Source organism: Macaca fascicularis, chromosome 3 (assembly GCF_037993035.2).
Source record: "Macaca fascicularis isolate 582-1 chromosome 3, T2T-MFA8v1.1".
NCBI lineage: Eukaryota > Metazoa > Chordata > Mammalia > Primates > Cercopithecidae > Macaca > Macaca fascicularis.
In genome coordinates, this window is record NC_088377.1 from 60667271 (window position 1) to 60683774 (window position 16504).

The window sequence follows — 16504 nt, forward strand, 5'->3', positions numbered from 1 at the left end:
TGCAATCTCAGCTCACTGCAATCTCCATCTCCCCGGTTCAAGCGATTCTCCTGCCTCAGCCTCCCAAGTAGCTGGGACTACAGTCACAGGTCACCACACCCAGTATTTTTAGTAGAGATGGGGTTTCACCATGTTAGCCAGGATGGTCTCGATCTCCTGACCTCAAGTGATCCACCCACCTCAGCCTTCCAAAGTGCTGGGATTACAGGCATGAGCCATCATTCCCAGCCCATTTTAATACTTTCAATCAAAACGAGAGTTATGTTATTAGTCAAAGTGACCTCTGTGTTCTAAGCAGAAATGACCAAAGTCCATACCATACAGCTGTGGCCCCTGGCAGCCTTTGCATTCTCAAGAGGCAGGGTAGCTGTTCAAAGACAGGTGGTGTCTATGATGCAACTAAGTAGTACTCACTAAGTTCAAGTGATCAGACGCAGAATAGTCAGTATTCCTGATAAGGGACAGGAAACGTCAGCACCAGGTATTGAGACAATGGACAGGAATGCCCCGGGAATGCTGTGCGTGCTCCCCACTCCTTACTTCCTTCTCCATGACAGACACACCCAACCAACTGAAACACACTTTCTTGCTGAGTCTGTTCAGAATCGTTCAAGACAGCACTCCAGGAAACCACTGTCAACAAATCTAAGAATTTTTCACACGTGTGTTAGCCAGATTAGAAGTACAGACAGTGGAATGACACTTATCCCAGCGCCTCCCTTCCTCTCCCATTCTGACACATGAGAAAGCTGAATCCAAGAGAAATGAAGTTGTCTGCTTGATTTCAATAGCAAGTGTAGTAGCAGAAATAAACCAAAGTCCAGTTGCTGGGACCTTCCTTTTTTAGGTCCTAAACTTCTATAATTCATTCAGACACAACCCTTTATTGATATGTTAAGTTAAAGACCGACAGTAGGGGAAGGACTATGGGTCCCTTCATGTTCATATGAAAGGGCGAGACTCTTATCTCCAAAAAATAAAAAATACAAAAATATTTCAATTAAAAAAAAAGTGTGACGGTTTTTGGCAATGTTTAAATAGAAAATAAGAGTATCCCTTTCAAATAAGCTGACACTTTCTGAACGTGTAATAACCAGGGTCACAGAATCACAGAGGCCAGTGAGAAGATTAAAAAGCACCCCTGTGAGCCCCAGTGACACAAACACCGCCAGGAACATTTCCTGTTCCTGTCCCTCCAACTCATCCACAGCAACATAATGTCGGCAAGTGGCACGATCTGCCTCCCCTACCTCCAGGCAGCCACAGGGAAAGTAGAGAGCAAAGAGACCATTCCCTGTGTCACTGATTAGTGAGGCTCAATGGGAAACACAAAGCATGAGGGGCACCCAAAGGTAGGTGACAAGTTCAGTGTCTCCCCTTTGTCTTCCTGCTTCATGTATTATCTGCATCTTCTGCTCTTTTCATGATAAGGAAGGAAGCAGCAATAGCGTGTCTACTGTGGAAATGTGGGACTACTCATCGGGCATCATGGAACTTAATGTAGAAGTTTATACAGCCCTGGGAAGCTTTCAGAACCTGGTCTCCTAAGGCTCCTGGTTTTCTAAGGCTCTTGACCAGGCTGTAGACGGTGAACCCCCAGGAATTCACACAGGTTTTCTTTTTTTTTTTTTTTTTTTGAGACACAGTCTCGCTCTGTCGCCCAGGCTGGAGTGCAGTGGCCGGATCTCAGCTCACTGCAAGCTGCGCCTCCCGGGTTTATGCCATTCTCCTGCCTCAGCCTCCCGAGTAGCTGGGACTACAGGCGCCCGCCACCTCGCCTGGCTAGTTTTTTTTTTTTTAATATTTTTTAGTAGAGACAGGGTTTCACCGTGTTAGCCAGGATGGTCTCAATCTCCTGACCTCGTGATCCGCCCGTCTCGGCCTCCCAAAGTGCTGGGATTACAGGCTTGAGCCACCGCGCCCGGCCTTCACACAGGTTTTCTAGGGTCTTCACACTGCTAAGCGCAGTAATGGCAACTCCTTCATTTCCTTTTTAAACAATTGTTTTCCCAATTATCCCTGTAAAATTGGGCAGTTCAGGCTGGGCATGGTGGCTCACACCTATAATCCCAGCACCTTGGGAGGCTGAGGCGGGCAGATCACTTGAGGTCAGGAGTTTGAGACCAGCCTGGATGACAATGTAAAACCTACTAAAAAATACAAAAATTAGTGGGGTGGTGGATACCTGTAATCCCAGCTGCTCGGGAGGTTGAGGCATGAGAATCTCTTGAACCCAGGAGGCAGAGGTTGCAGTGAGCAGAGATTGTACCACTGTACTCCAGCCTGGGCGATAGAGCAAAACTCCATCTAAAAAGAAAAAAAAAATTGGGCAGTTTAGAGCCTCTGATGTAGCAAGTGTGCACAATTATTTGTGGTAATGAGCTACTGAACATCATTAACGAGGCTATGGTGGTTTTTTAAAATTGTGATTGGCCAGGTGAGGTGGCCCACACTTGTAATCCCAGCACTTTGGGAGACTGAGGCAGATGGATCACCTGAGGTTGAGAGTTCGAGACCAGTCTGACCAACATGGAGAAACCCTGTCTCTAGTAAAAATACAAAATTAGCTGGGTGTGGTGGCGCATGCCTCTAATCCCAGCTACTTAGGAGGCTAAGGCAGGAGAATCACTTGAACCCAGAAGGCAGAGGTTGTGGTGAGCCAAGATCGCACCACTGCACTCCAGCCTAAGCAACAAGAGCGAAACTCCATCTCAAAAAAAAAAAAAAAAAGAAAAGAAAAGAAAAGAAAAATCAATACCCAGCAGACTGTCAAGCATGCATAATGTGATCAGGTGCCAAGGAATGTCCATAAGGATAGAACTGCAGTCAAGTCTCCTGAATTTCCTTCCTTGGGCCCCTTCCCTGGGCCCACCCCCTACCCATATAACCACATCCTCACTCTTCTTCCCTAAACACAAATTGAGGGACACTCAAAGCAAGCATAGTACTCACTTCTTAACTGATCCATCCCCTCCTCCATCTCCAACACATGGGAGTACTTATGTTAGCCTTGTAAATAAGAAACACTTAACATCCTAGTTATTTTTCTAGTCTGCCTTTTTTTAACCACTCACCTGGCAGAAACTTATTCTCCTGGTCAGTAGCTATTTGTAAAACTGGTCTGCCTCCCTATTTTCGCACCAAAGATACTAATTCTTTAGTAGAAAGGGGAGTATTCTAAATCAGACAATTAGCAAATCACCTAGAATTCCCATCCTTTCCACAGAGGCACACAAACAAGAGAATTAACCCTATTTGTCTATAATAAACAGGATGTTCTACCCACCACTGAGCCCCAGAGCTTGTTACTAGATGACTAATCCCCACCAGTAATGGCTACAATGGCCCAGTTCCCTATTTTATTACTGTGTGCAGAAATTTGAAAGGCACCCCTCTCCCACCCCCATCTTCCTTTACATACTTTTGCATATCAATCCATTAAGAATCTGAGTGTAATTTATCTTATTCGCTCTTATCCTGTTAAATTGCTCTACAGCTGCCATGGAAGTAATTGCAGTGATCAGTGATTCAGACTTCTTGAGCAAAGGGCCTTAAGTAGGTTTCATTATTAAACCTTCCAAAGGTTTTATTATTGAAATAAACCTGAGATAGAGCAGTATGCCTCCATAGGGCAGTCATACTAATGATTCTTTTTTTGTTGTTGTTGTTGAGACAGAGTCTTGCTTTGTCGCCCAGACTGGAGTGCAGTGGCCAGATCTCAGCTCAGTGCAAGCTCCGCCTCCCGGGTTCACGCCATTCTCCTGCCTCAGCCTCCCGAGTAGCTGAGACTACAGACGCCTGCCACCTCGCCCGGCTAGGTTTTTGTATTTTTTTTTAGTAGAGACGGGGTTTCACCGTGTTAGCCAGGATGGTCTCGATCTCCTGACCTTGTGATCCGCCCGTCTCGGCCTCCCAAAGTGCTGGGATTACAGGCTTGAGCCACCGTGCCCGGCCTATGATTCTTAAGTTACGAGAGATGTCAGACTCATCATCAATGTTGTGCTTGTGAGTACAAGTAACTGGGAATTTATCAACCAATAAAACCAACTGGCATTCTAAGAATGAAGAATAATTATCTCATTTTAAGTAGCATATGCAGTGCTGTGCAACCCTTTAAAAAGCTGCCTTTGGCCAGGTGTGGTGGCTCACACCTGTAATCCCAGCACTTTGGGAGCCCAAGGCAGGCGGATCACCTGAGGTCAGGAGATGGAGACCATTCTGATTAACATGGCGAAACTCCGTTTCTACTAAAAATACAAAAAAATTAGCCAGGTGTGATGGCACATGACTGTAATCCCAGCTACTTGGGAGGCCGAGGCAGGAGAATCACTTGAACCCAGGATGCGGAGGTTGCGGTGAGACGAGATCGCATCATTGCACTCCCGCCTGGGCAACAAAAGCGGAACTCCGTCTAAAAACAAAAACAAAAACAAAAACAAAAAAACCTGCCTTTGGCCAGGTACAGTGGCTCAGGCCTGTAATCCCAGCATTTTGGGAGGCCGAGGTAGGTGGATCATATTTACCTTCTAAATATCTCTCAAAACCTCACTTTCCCTTCATATTCACTGGCACCTCCTATTCAGCATCTCATCACTCATTCAACAATATTTAATGAGTACGAAGCATAGCTAGGTGTTTTTAAATAGAATAAAAACAGTGTGATCTTTGTTTTCTGGTGGCTCAACATCTAGTTATTTCTTTTTTCTTTTTTTTTTCCAAGACAGAGTCTTGTTCTGTCGCCCAGGCTGGGGTACAGTGGCACGATCTCAGCTCACTGTAACTTCCACCTCTTGGATTCAAGCAATTATCCTGCCTCAGTCTCCCAAGGGGCTGGGAATACAGGTGTGCACCACCACGCCCAGCTATTTTTTCTATTTTTAGTAAAGACGAGATTTCATCATGTTGGCCAGGCTGGTCTCCAACTCCTGACCTCGTGATCCACCCACCTCGGCCTCCCGAAAGGCTAGGATTACAGGCATGAGCCACCGCGCCCAGCCAACAGCAAGTTATTTCTTATCTGAACTATTAGGTATACTCTTGTCTCTTACCATTCATTCTCAGAGTAGTACCCAGTCTGGGAATGGTAAGAGACAAGAGTATACCTGCGTACACCATGCCAATAGTACCCAGAGTTTCTCCTCTTCAAAACATAGATCATTTTGTTCAGGGGTCAGTAAACTTTTTCTATAAAAACCAGACAGTAAATATTTTAGGTTTCTGGGTCATATGTCCTCTGTTGAAACTACTCAACTCTGCTCTTGTAACATTAAAAACAGCCATGGACAATATGTAAACCCATGGGTGACACTGTATTCCAATATGGTTTATTCACAAAAGAAGGCACCGGGCCAGATTTGACCCATGGGCCGTAGAGTTTGCCGACCCCTGATTTAATCACAGTGCTTCTTACTCCATTGGAATTATCCAGATTCCTTTCCATAGCCTAGAAGGTGTTCCATCCTCATCTGAATATTACTTCCTCCTTCAGGCTCCACTATGCTCCAGCCACCCTGACCATCTTTGTGGTGCTTAAACACCATGCCAAGTCCGTTCACATCTCAGGTCCCTGCACTTGATGTCCTACCCATCAGGACAACTCTTGCCCAGATCTTCTTTGAGCTGCCTCAGCTCAAATGTCACCTCCTCAGAGAGGTCTTCACTGCCCACCCCAATAGGTCAGTTCCCATCCCAATGCCCAAATATTCTAACTCCCACAGCTCCATTTATTTTCTTCAAATTACTTATCACCATCTGAAAACATATCACTTGTTGCATATATATAGTCTTCTTTCCCACCACCACACCACCACTAGAATGGAAGCTCCCTGAGAACAGAGACTGTCTTACTCATTCTCCCCTAAGTTCCTAGCACCTAGATCTGTGCCTGGCACCTGGCAGGGGCTCAGAAAATATCTGTTATCGGCCGGGCACAGTGGCTCATGCCTATAATCCCAGCACTTTGGGAAGCTGAGGTGGGTAGATCACCTGAGGTCAGGAGTTCAAGACAAGCCTGGCCAACATGGTGAAACCCCATCTCTACTTAAAAAATACAAAAATTAGCCAGGTGTGGTGGTACACACCTGTAATCCCAGCAACTCGGGAGGCTGAGGAAGGAGAATCGCTTGAATCCAGGAGGCAGAGGTTGTGGTGAGCCGAGATCACACCATTGTACTCCAGCCTGGGCAACAAGTGTAAAACTCCATCTCAAAAAAAAAAAAAAAAAAAAAAAAAAGAAAGAAAAAGAAAAGAATATGAACAGTTGGCGAGATCAAAACTTCTGGCCCAAAGGGCCTGCAGCTGGTCTGACCATTCATCAAACAATCTGAGTTTAAATGGAGACACATTGGACTGCCACATGCAATAAAGGAACTGAAGCAGCAAATGGTCTTGATTTGGGTTTCCTTTCTACCCTACATGGCTCCAGCAAATGGAGGAGTGAGTGTGCCTGCAGTGTTCCTGACACATCTAGGGTAGTTCATATTCACAGTGGTCAACCTTTGGGATTCCCCACACATCACAGGGTCATCGTCCATCTAGGCTAACCTAGAATGTCCAGATAAAAGCTCCTGTTTAGAGACTGGAGAGAAAATTGTCAAACCTGAAAGCCCATGAACTGTCTCAGGCAGGGGAGAACACATGTAGAAAAGACTACAGAGTCTGACGTCAGAAGCCTAATTTCAGATTGACCTGTACAGCTTTATGATTGTGAGTAATTAACTTACTTTCTCTAGGCTCTGTTATTCTCACATCAATAATGAGAAAAGCAGACCAAATAGTTTCCCAGATCTCTTCCAATTTTAACACCTTCTGACTTTATGATTAAAGAGTGATACTAATAAGGCTAAAACTGTGTCTTAACCCCAATAGGAGCCTGCTGGGATTATGCTAAGCAAAACTATTCCACACAGACAGAGCCATTCTGACCACATCCCTCCCTACACCAGCTAACATACAGATAGGCACCACTGGTATGAGAAGTCCCTCCTACAGAGGACATTGACTGATTCAGTAATAGGTTGATTTAGTCATTCAACCAACAAATATTTACTGAGCACTTTCTAGGTATTTAGGGATACAACAGAACAAAACAGACAAAATCCCTTCCCTTATGGAGCTTACATTTTAGTGAAGAAGAGTGGGGGAGTCAGACATCAAATAGGAAATGAGTTGAGGATATATTTCACGCAGAGCACCCTGGAGCCGCTTTTGATAAGGTGATTTTTGAGCCCCAATCCAAAGCAGTGAGACAACGAGCCATGCAGACGCCAGAGGAAGAATGTTCCAGGCAGAGGGAACAGCAAGGCCCAGAGATAGGACAGGGTCAAGCATGCCTGGCATGTTAAAGGAAACACCATAAGCTCAGTGTTTATACAGAGAAGTAAGAGCAGAAGAGTAGCAGGAAGCACAGAGAGACAGGTAGTAGGGGGGCAGATCATGTAGAAAACAGAAAGCCACACAGAGTTTGAACAGAGGGGTAAACAAGATCTGAATTCCACTGTAAAAGGACTGTTCTAGCTGTTGTATTGAGAGTACAGGTGTGGCTCACACCTGTAATCCCAATACTTTGGGAGGCCAAAGTAGGCAGATCACTCGAGGCCAGGAGTTCAAGACCAGCCTGGCCAACACGGCGAAACCCTGTCTCTACTAAAAATACAAAAAAATTAGCCAGGCATAGCGGTTCGCGCCTGTAATCCCAGCTACTAGGGAGGCTGAGGTAGAAGAATCACTTGAACCTGGGAGACGGAGGTTACAGTAAGCAGAGATCACAGCATTGTATTCCAGCCTTGGCGAGAGAGTAAGACTCCGTCTCAAAAAACAAACAAACAAACAAACAAACAAACAAACAAACAGAATAGACTGAAGGAGGCAAGCATGGAAACAAGGAAACCAGTTAGGAGATTACTGAGATAATCCAGGTGAGAGATGATGGCAGATGGCCCAGGGTGGCAGCAGTGAGGAATGATGAGGGACAGCCTCTGGGATATATTCTGAAGTTGAATCAACAGGACACTGGAGGACAGGATGATCTTGGAAAATCTTGGGGACTACTGCAGAATCGAATGAAGCTAAATGGCATTAAATTTCAACATCTACTGTGAAATCCTGGGATCAGGGATTTGTTCATCTCTGACACCTAGTGTCCCACCCAGTACTTGGCACATAATGAAGATATAAAAAGTCTTCAACTCTTGAATAAATGTGGAATGAATATATTACAAAGCCAAAAAACCTGCAGTTTGATAGGTCATTAGGAGACCAAAAACATCTGGTACTAGATATATTTTACTAACAGAGTCTCGCTCTGTTGCCCCGGCTGGCAATGGTGTGATGTCAGCTCACTGCAACCTCTGCCTCCCAGGCTCAAGCAATTCTCATGCCTCAGCCTCCCCAGTAGCTGGGACTACAGGAACCCACCACCATGCCCGGCTTTTTTTTTTTTTTTTTTTTTTTTGTATAGTAGAGATGGGTTTTCACCATGTTGCCAAGGGTGGTCTCAAACTCCTGAACTCAGGCAATCCACCCATACCCATCTTGGCCTCCCAAAGTGCTAGGATTACAGGTATGAACCACCGCACTCAGCCTAAATCTATTTCTTTTTATAAAAAATTCCCTTTAATATGGCCGGACACGGTGGCTCATGCCTGTAATCCTAGCACTTTGGGAAGCCCAGGAGGGCAGATCATGAGGTCAGGAGATCGAGACCATCCCGGCTAATACGGTGAAACTCCGTCTCTACTTAAAATAAAAAAATAAATAAAAATAAAAAATTTCCCTTTATAACTCATTTCATAGTAGTAACGAAGCAACTTCACATTATACAGGTAAGAATCTGAACAACTTGGCCATTTCCCTGAGAGGCCAGATGTAGTCACCAAACCTCAGCAACTCCCATCTAAAATACAGGGATAAGTGTTACACAAGTAAATAGTAAATCACGGGCCAGGCACAGTGGCTCATGCCTGTAATCCCAGCACTTTGGGAGGCTGAGGCGGGTGGATCACGAGGTCAGGAGATCAAGACCAGCCTGGCCAACATGGTGAAACCCCGTCTCTATTAAAAATACAAAAATCAGCTAGGTGTGGTGGCAGGTGCCTATAATCCTCCAGCTACTCTGGAGGCTGAGGCAGAGAAATGCTTGAACCTGGGAGGTGGAGGTTCCAGTAAGCCGAGACTGTGCCACTACACTCCAGCCAGGGCAACAGAGGGAGACTCCATCTCAAAATTAAAATAAAACAAAACAAAATAAAATAAAATATAAAAATAAAGACATAAAAGATGTCACTTACATGAACAGGTGTTCAGGGCTCGTGTGGAGGAGCTGTGGATAAGGACGAAAGTCGACTTGGAAACAATGGAGTCCAACTGGAGTTACTGGATGAGGAAAGGAGAGAAAGAGAGAGAAAAGGAAAAGGGTAAGGGGAGTGGAAGATTCGCCTTAGTGTGAAGGTCATCTATGATTGCTGACAAAGGCAGTGGAAAATGTTGGAGGAGATCTGAAAATATTGCTAAAGGTTGGTGGTTTCAGAAAATCTTGTAACATTTCCTTTACTTTAAAACTTAGCATCTCAAGGGTTTTTAGTATGAGTTTTTTTTTTTCCGCCCCCCCGCCCCCCAATGGATTTCAGAGTAGTTGAACCATTCAGCCACAGAAAATAACTCTGGTATGAACCACATTTGAATATTACCAATAAAGACATGGGACTCTCCTCCTCTGAGGTCGAGCGCGTCTATTCACTTGCTGCTCAGCCTCCTCTTCTGCCCATCCTCACCTCCTTTTCTGGCATTTGCTCCTCCCCAGGAGGAGATTCACACCCTCCTCACAGAGCCAGCTGCCACCTCCCACTCTTCGAGGCTCCATCACATGCCTGGCTCCACCACCTTCTCATGTGTGACATCTACCTTTCCCCAAGCTGAGAACACAGTGCACCCATGGTGTGTTTAAGGAGACAGTTCTGATGGCCACAAAATTATTTTGTTATGTGGTCTGTGATTTGAATTGCCCTGTCCTGTCCAAAGACTAATGCATGCTTCATGGTCAGGCCAAGTAAGGTTATGTTGGAATGAGAAACTACCAAGCACCTTTAATTCCTTCCAAGATCTTTTATGAGTGGGACAAAGTCAAGAGCTGTTAGTGATGGCGAGAGTGGAGATTCTCCTTCTGGTGACAGCTGCTGCACTCTGGTGATGATGGCAGGTCCAGCACTGCTCCAGCACCCAATCCTTGCAGTGTCTTCTATGGCGCTTGCACATTCTTTATATAATACAGGCTTTGCTGTCTCAGTTTCTGCAATCACTGTGACAACTGCCCCTAACAAAAGCAGTGACTGCATTCCTCACAACCTTGAATTTGAGCTTTGTCTTGAGAAATGAAGGTTTCTACAGGTTTCATCATGTTCACACTAATCCAAACTGAAGATTTAGCTCCAGGAATATTTATTTTTCTCTATTACTTCCCTTAGCAAAAAATGTGTTAACTTCCAATCTTCAATTCTTCACCAATGCTTTGATGCTTTGGCTAAATCAAAAGCATGCTGAGGGCAGGGCACAGTGGTTCACATCTGTAATCTCAGCACTTTGGGAGGCTGAGGCAGGCTGATCACAAGGTCAGGAGTTCAAGACCAGCCTGGCCAACATGGTGAAACCCCATCTCTTCTAAAAATACAAAAATTAGACAGCACAGTGGCATGCACCTATAATCCCAGGTACTCCGGAGGCTGAGGAAGGAGAACTGCTTGAGCCTGGCTGCAGTGAGCCAAGATTGCACCACTGCACTCCAGCCTGGGTGACAGAGTGAGACTCTGTATCAAAAAAAAGGAAGAAAGAAAAAAAGCTTCAGGGCGGTTCCAAGATGGCCGAATAGGAACAGCTCCAGTAAACAGCTCCCAGTGTGAGTGACACAGAAGACGTGTGATTTCTGCATTTCCAAATGAGGTACCAGGTTCATCTCATTGGGGCTTGTTGGACAGTGGGTTCAGGACAGTGGGTGCAGCCCACTGAGCGTGAGCCAAAACAGGGTAAGGCATCACCTCAACTGGAAAGTACAAGGGGTCAGGGAATCCCCTTTCCTAGCCAAGGGAAGCTGTGACAGATGGCACCTGGAAAATCGGGTCACTCCCACCCTAATACTGTGCTTTTCCAATGGTCTCAGCAAACGGCACACCAGGAGATTATATCCCGCACCTGGCTCGGAGAGTCCCACACCACAGAGCCTCGCTCATTGCTGGCACAGCAGTCCGAGATCAAACTGCAAGGTGGCAGCAAGGCTGGGGGAGGGGCACCTGCCTTTGCTGAGGCTTGAGTAGGTAAACAAAGTGGCCAGGAAGCTCAAATGGGGTGGAGCGCACTGTGGCTCAAGGAGGCCTGCCTGCCTCTGTAGACTCCACCTCTGGGGGCAAGGCATAGCCGAACAAAAGGCAGCAGAAACCTCTGCAGAGTTAAATGTCCCTGTCTGACAGCTTTGAAGAGCGTAGTGGTTCTCCCAGCATGAAGTTTGAGATCTGAGAATGGACAGACTGCTTCCTCAAGTGGGTCCCTGATCCCCGAGTTGCCTAACTGGGAGGCACCCCCTAGCAGGGGCAGACTGACACCTCACACAGCAGGCTACCTCTCTGAGACGAAGCTTCCAGAAGAACGATCAGGCAGCAACATTTGCTGTTCAGCAATATTCGCTGTTCTGCAGCCTCCGCTGCTGATACCCAGGCAAACAGGGTCTGGAATGGACTTCCAGCAAACTCCAACAGACCTGCAGCTGAGGGTCCTGACTGTTACAAGGAAAACTAACAAACAGAAAGGACATCCACACCAAAATCCCATCTGTACATCACCATCATCAAAGACCAAAGGTAGATAAAACGACAAAGATGGGGAAAAAACACAGCAGAAAAGCTGAAAATTCTAAAAATCAGAGCACCTCTCTCCCTCCAAAGGAATGTAGCTCCTCCCCAGCAATGGAACAAAGCTGGATAGAGAATGACTTTGACTAGTTGGGAGAAGGCTTCAGACAATCAAACTTCTCTGAGCTAAAGAAGGAAGTTCGAATCCATCACAAAGAAGCTAAAAACCTCGAGAAAAAATTAGACGAATGGCTAACTAGAATAAGCAGTGTAGAGAAGTCCTTAAATGACCTGATGGAGCTGAAAACCATGGCACGAGAACTACGTGACGAATGCACAAGCTTCAGTAGCCAATTCAATCAACTGGAAGAAAGGGTATCAGTGATTGAAGATCAAATGAATGAAATGAAGCGAGAAGAGAAGTTGAGAGAAAAAAGAGTAAAAAGAAACGAACAAAGCCTCAAAGAAATATGGGACTACGTGAAAAGACCAAATCTACGTCTGATAGTGTACCCGAAAGTGACGGGGAGAATGGAACCAAGTTGGAAAACGCTCTGCAGGATATTATCCAGGAGAACTTCCCCAACCTAGTAAGGCAGGCCAACATTCAAATTCAGGAAATACAGAGACCACCACAAAGATAATCCTCGAGAAGAGCAACTCCAAGGCACATAATTGTCAGATTCACCAAAGTTGAAATAAAGGAAAAAATCTGAAGGGCAGCCAGAGAGAAAGGTCGGGTTACCCACAAAGGGAAGCCCATCAGAATAACAGCAGATCTCTTGGCATAAACTCTACAAGCCAAGCCAAAAGAGAGTGGGGGCCAATATTCAACATTCTTAAAGAAAAGAATTTTCAACCCGGAATTTCATATCCAGCCAAACTAAGCTTCATGAGTGAAGGAGAAATAAAATCCTTTATAGACAAGCAAATGCTGAGAGATTTTGTCACCACGAGGCTTGCCCTACAAGAGCTCCTGAAGGAAGCACTAAACATGGAAAGGAACAACCAGTACCAGCCACTGCAAAAACATGCCAAATTGTAAAGACCATCAATGCTAGGAAGAAACTGCATCAACTAACGAGCAAAATAACCATCTAACATCATAATGACAGGATCAAATTCACACATAACAATATTAACCTTAAATGTAAATGGGCTAAATGCTCCAATTAAAAGACACAGACTGGCAAATTGGATAAAGAGTCAAGACCCATCAATGTGCTGTATTCAGGAGATTCATCTCACGTGCAGAGACACACATAGGCTCAAAATAAAGGGATGGAGGAAGATCTACCAAGCAAATGGAAAACAAAAAAAGGCAGGGGTTGCACTCCTAGTCCCTGATAAAACAGACTTTAAAACAACAAAGATCAAAAGAGACAAAGAAGACCATTACATAATGATAATTCAACAAGAAGAACTAATTATCCTAAATATATATGCGCCCAACACAGGAGCACCTAGATTCATAAAGCAAGTCCTTAGAGACCTACAAAGAGACTTAGACTCCCGCACAATAATAATGGGAGACTTTAACACCCCACCGTCAACATTAGACAGATCAATGAGATAGAAAGTTAACAAGGATATCCAGGAATTAAACTCAGCTGTGCACCAAGTGGACCTAATAGGCATCTACAGAACTCTCCACCCCAAATCAACAGAATATACATTCTTCTCAGCACCACATTGCACTTATTCCAAAATTGACCACATAGTTGGAAGTAAAGCACTCCTCAGCAAATGTACAAGAACAGAAATTATAACAAACTGTCTCTTAGACCACACTGCAATCAAACTAGGACTCAGGATTAAGAAACTCCCTCAAAACCACTCAATTACATGGAAACTGAACAACCTGCTCCTGAATGACTACTGGGTACATAATGAAATGAAGGCAGAAATAAAGATGTTCTTTGAAACCAATGAGAACAAAGACACAACATACCAGAATCTCTGGGACACATTTAAAGCAGTGTGTAGAGGGAAATTTATAGCACTAAATGCCCACAAGAGAAAGCAGGAAAGATCTAAAATTGACACCCTAACATCACAATTAAAAGAACTACAGAAGCAAGAGCGAACACATTTAAAAGCTGGCAGAAGGCAAGGAATAACTAAGATCAGAGCAGAACTGAAGGAGATAGACACACAAAAAATCCTTCAAAAAAATCAATGGATCCAGGAACTGGCTTTTTTGAAAAGATCAACAACACTGATAGACTGCTAGGAAGACTAATAAAGAAAAGAGAGAAGAATTGAATACACGCAATAAAAAATGATAAAGGGGATATCACCACCGATCCCACAGAAATACAAACTATCATCAGAGAATACTACAAACACCTCTACGCAAATAAACTGGAAAATCTAGAAGAAATGGATAAATTCCTAGATATATACACTCTCCCAAGACTAAACCAGGAAGAAGTTGAATCCCTGAATAGACCAATAACAGGCTCTGAAATTGAGGCAATAATTAATAGCCCACCAACCAAAAAAAGTCCAGGACCAGACAGATTCATAGCGGAATTCTACCAGAGGTACAAGGAGGAGCTGGTACCATTCCTTCTGAAACTATTCCAATCAATAGAAAAAGAGGGAATCCTCCCTAACTCATTTTATGAGGCCAGCATCATCCTGATAGCAAAGCCTGGCAGAGACACGACAAAAAAAGAGAGTTTCAGACCAATACCCCTCATGAACATCTATGCAAAAATCCTCAATAAAATACTGGCAAACCAAATCCAGCAGCACATCAAAAAGCTTATCCACCATGATCAAGTGGGCTTCATCTCTGGGATGCAAGGCTGGTTCAACATACGCAAATCAATAAACGTAATCCAGCATATAAACAGAACCAAAGACAAAAACAAAATCCACATGATTATCTCAATAGATGCAAAAATGGCCTTTGACAAAATTCAACAGCCCTTCATGCTAAAAACTCTCAATAAATTAGTATTGATAGGACGAATCTCAAAATAATAAGAGCTATTTATGACAAACCCACAGCCAATATCATACTGAATGGGCAAAAACTGGAAGCTTTCCCTTTGAAAACTGGCACAAGACAGGGATGCCCTCTCACATCATCCTATTCAACACGGTGTTGGAAGTTCTGGCCAGGGCAATCAGGCAGGAGAAAGAAATAAAGGGTAGTCAATTAGGAAAAGAAGAAGTCAAATTGTCCCTGTTTGCAGATGACATGACTGTATATTTAGAAAACCCCATTGTCTCAGCCCAAAATCTCCTTAAGCTGATAAGCAACTTCAGCAAAGTCTCAGGATACAAAATCAAAGTGCAAAAATTACAAGCATTCTTATACACCAATAACAGACAAACAGAGAGCCAAATCATGAGTGAACTCCCATTCACAACTGCTTCAAAGAGAATAAAATATCTAGGAACCCAACTTACAAGGGATGTGAAGGATCTCTTCAAGGAGAACTACAAACCACTGCTCAATGAAATAAAAGAGGACACAAACAAATGGAAGAACATTCCATGCACATGGATAAGAAGAATCAATATCATGAAAATGGCCATACTGCCCAAGGTAATTTATAGATTCAATGCCATCCCCATCAAGCTACCAATGACTTTCTTCACACTATTGGAAAAAACTACTTTAAAGTTCACATGGAACCAAAAAAGAGCCTGCATTACCAAGACAATCCTAAGCCAAAACAACAAAACTGGAGGCATCACGCTACCTGACTTCAAACTATACTACAAGGCTACAGTAACCAAAACAGCATGGTACTGGTACCAAAACAGAGATATAGACCAATGGAACAGAATGGAGCCCTCAGAAATAATACTACACTTCTACAACCATCTGATCTTTGACAAACCTGATAAAAACAATAAATGGGGAAAGGATTCCCTATTTAATAAATGGTGCTGGGAAAACTGGCTAGCCATATGTAGAAAGCTGAAACTGGATCCCTTCCTCACACCTTATACAAAAATCAATTCAAGATGGATTAAAGACTTAAATGTTAGACCTAAAACCATAAAAACCCTAGAAGACAACCTAGGCAATACCATTCAGGACATAGGCATGGGCAAGGACTTCATGTCTAAAACACGAAAAGCAATGGCAACAAAAGCCAAAATTGACAGATGGGATCTAATTAAACTAAAGAGCTTCTGCACAGCAAAAGAAACTACCATCGGAGTGAACAGGCCACCTACAGAATCTACAAAGAACTCAAACAAATTTACAAGAAAGAAACAACCCCATCAAAAAGTGGGCAAAGGATATGAACAGACACTTCTCAGAAGAAGACATTTATGCAGCCAACGGACACAGGAAAAAATGCTCATCATCACTGGCCATCAGAGAAATGCAAATCAAAACACAATGAGATACCATCTCTCACCAGTTAGAATGACAATGATTAAAAAGTCAGGAAACTACAGGTGCTGGAGAGGAGGTAGAGATACAGGAACACTTTTACACTGTTGGTGGGATTGTAAACTAGTCAAACCATTGTGGAAGACAGTGTGGTGATTCCTCAAGGATCTAGAACTAGAAATAGTGACCCAGCCATCCCATTACTAGGTATATACTCAAAGGATTATAAATCATGCTGCTATAAAGACACATGCACACGTATGTTTATTGCGGCACTATTCACAATAGCAAAGACTTGGAACCA

The 16504-nt window shown here is 44.0% G+C and overlaps 1 long non-coding RNA gene across 8 annotated transcripts in view; it reads right to left on the reverse strand.

The window, feature by feature from the left end:
• Positions 1 to 16504, reverse strand: part of LOC102145016 (uncharacterized) — a 72735-nt gene that overhangs the window by 36841 nt on the left and 19390 nt on the right. For 6 of the 8 annotated variants that reach the window (XR_012432367.1, XR_012432362.1, XR_012432364.1 and 3 more), the window contains 2 exons: positions 9288 to 9372; positions 2186 to 2307 (listed from right to left, as the gene is read on the reverse strand). This is a non-coding gene — a long non-coding RNA (uncharacterized lncRNA). The remainder of the gene's footprint in view (positions 1 to 2185; positions 2308 to 9287; positions 9373 to 16504) is intronic. The other 2 variants (XR_012432365.1, XR_010585604.2) reach the window with 1 other exon arrangement.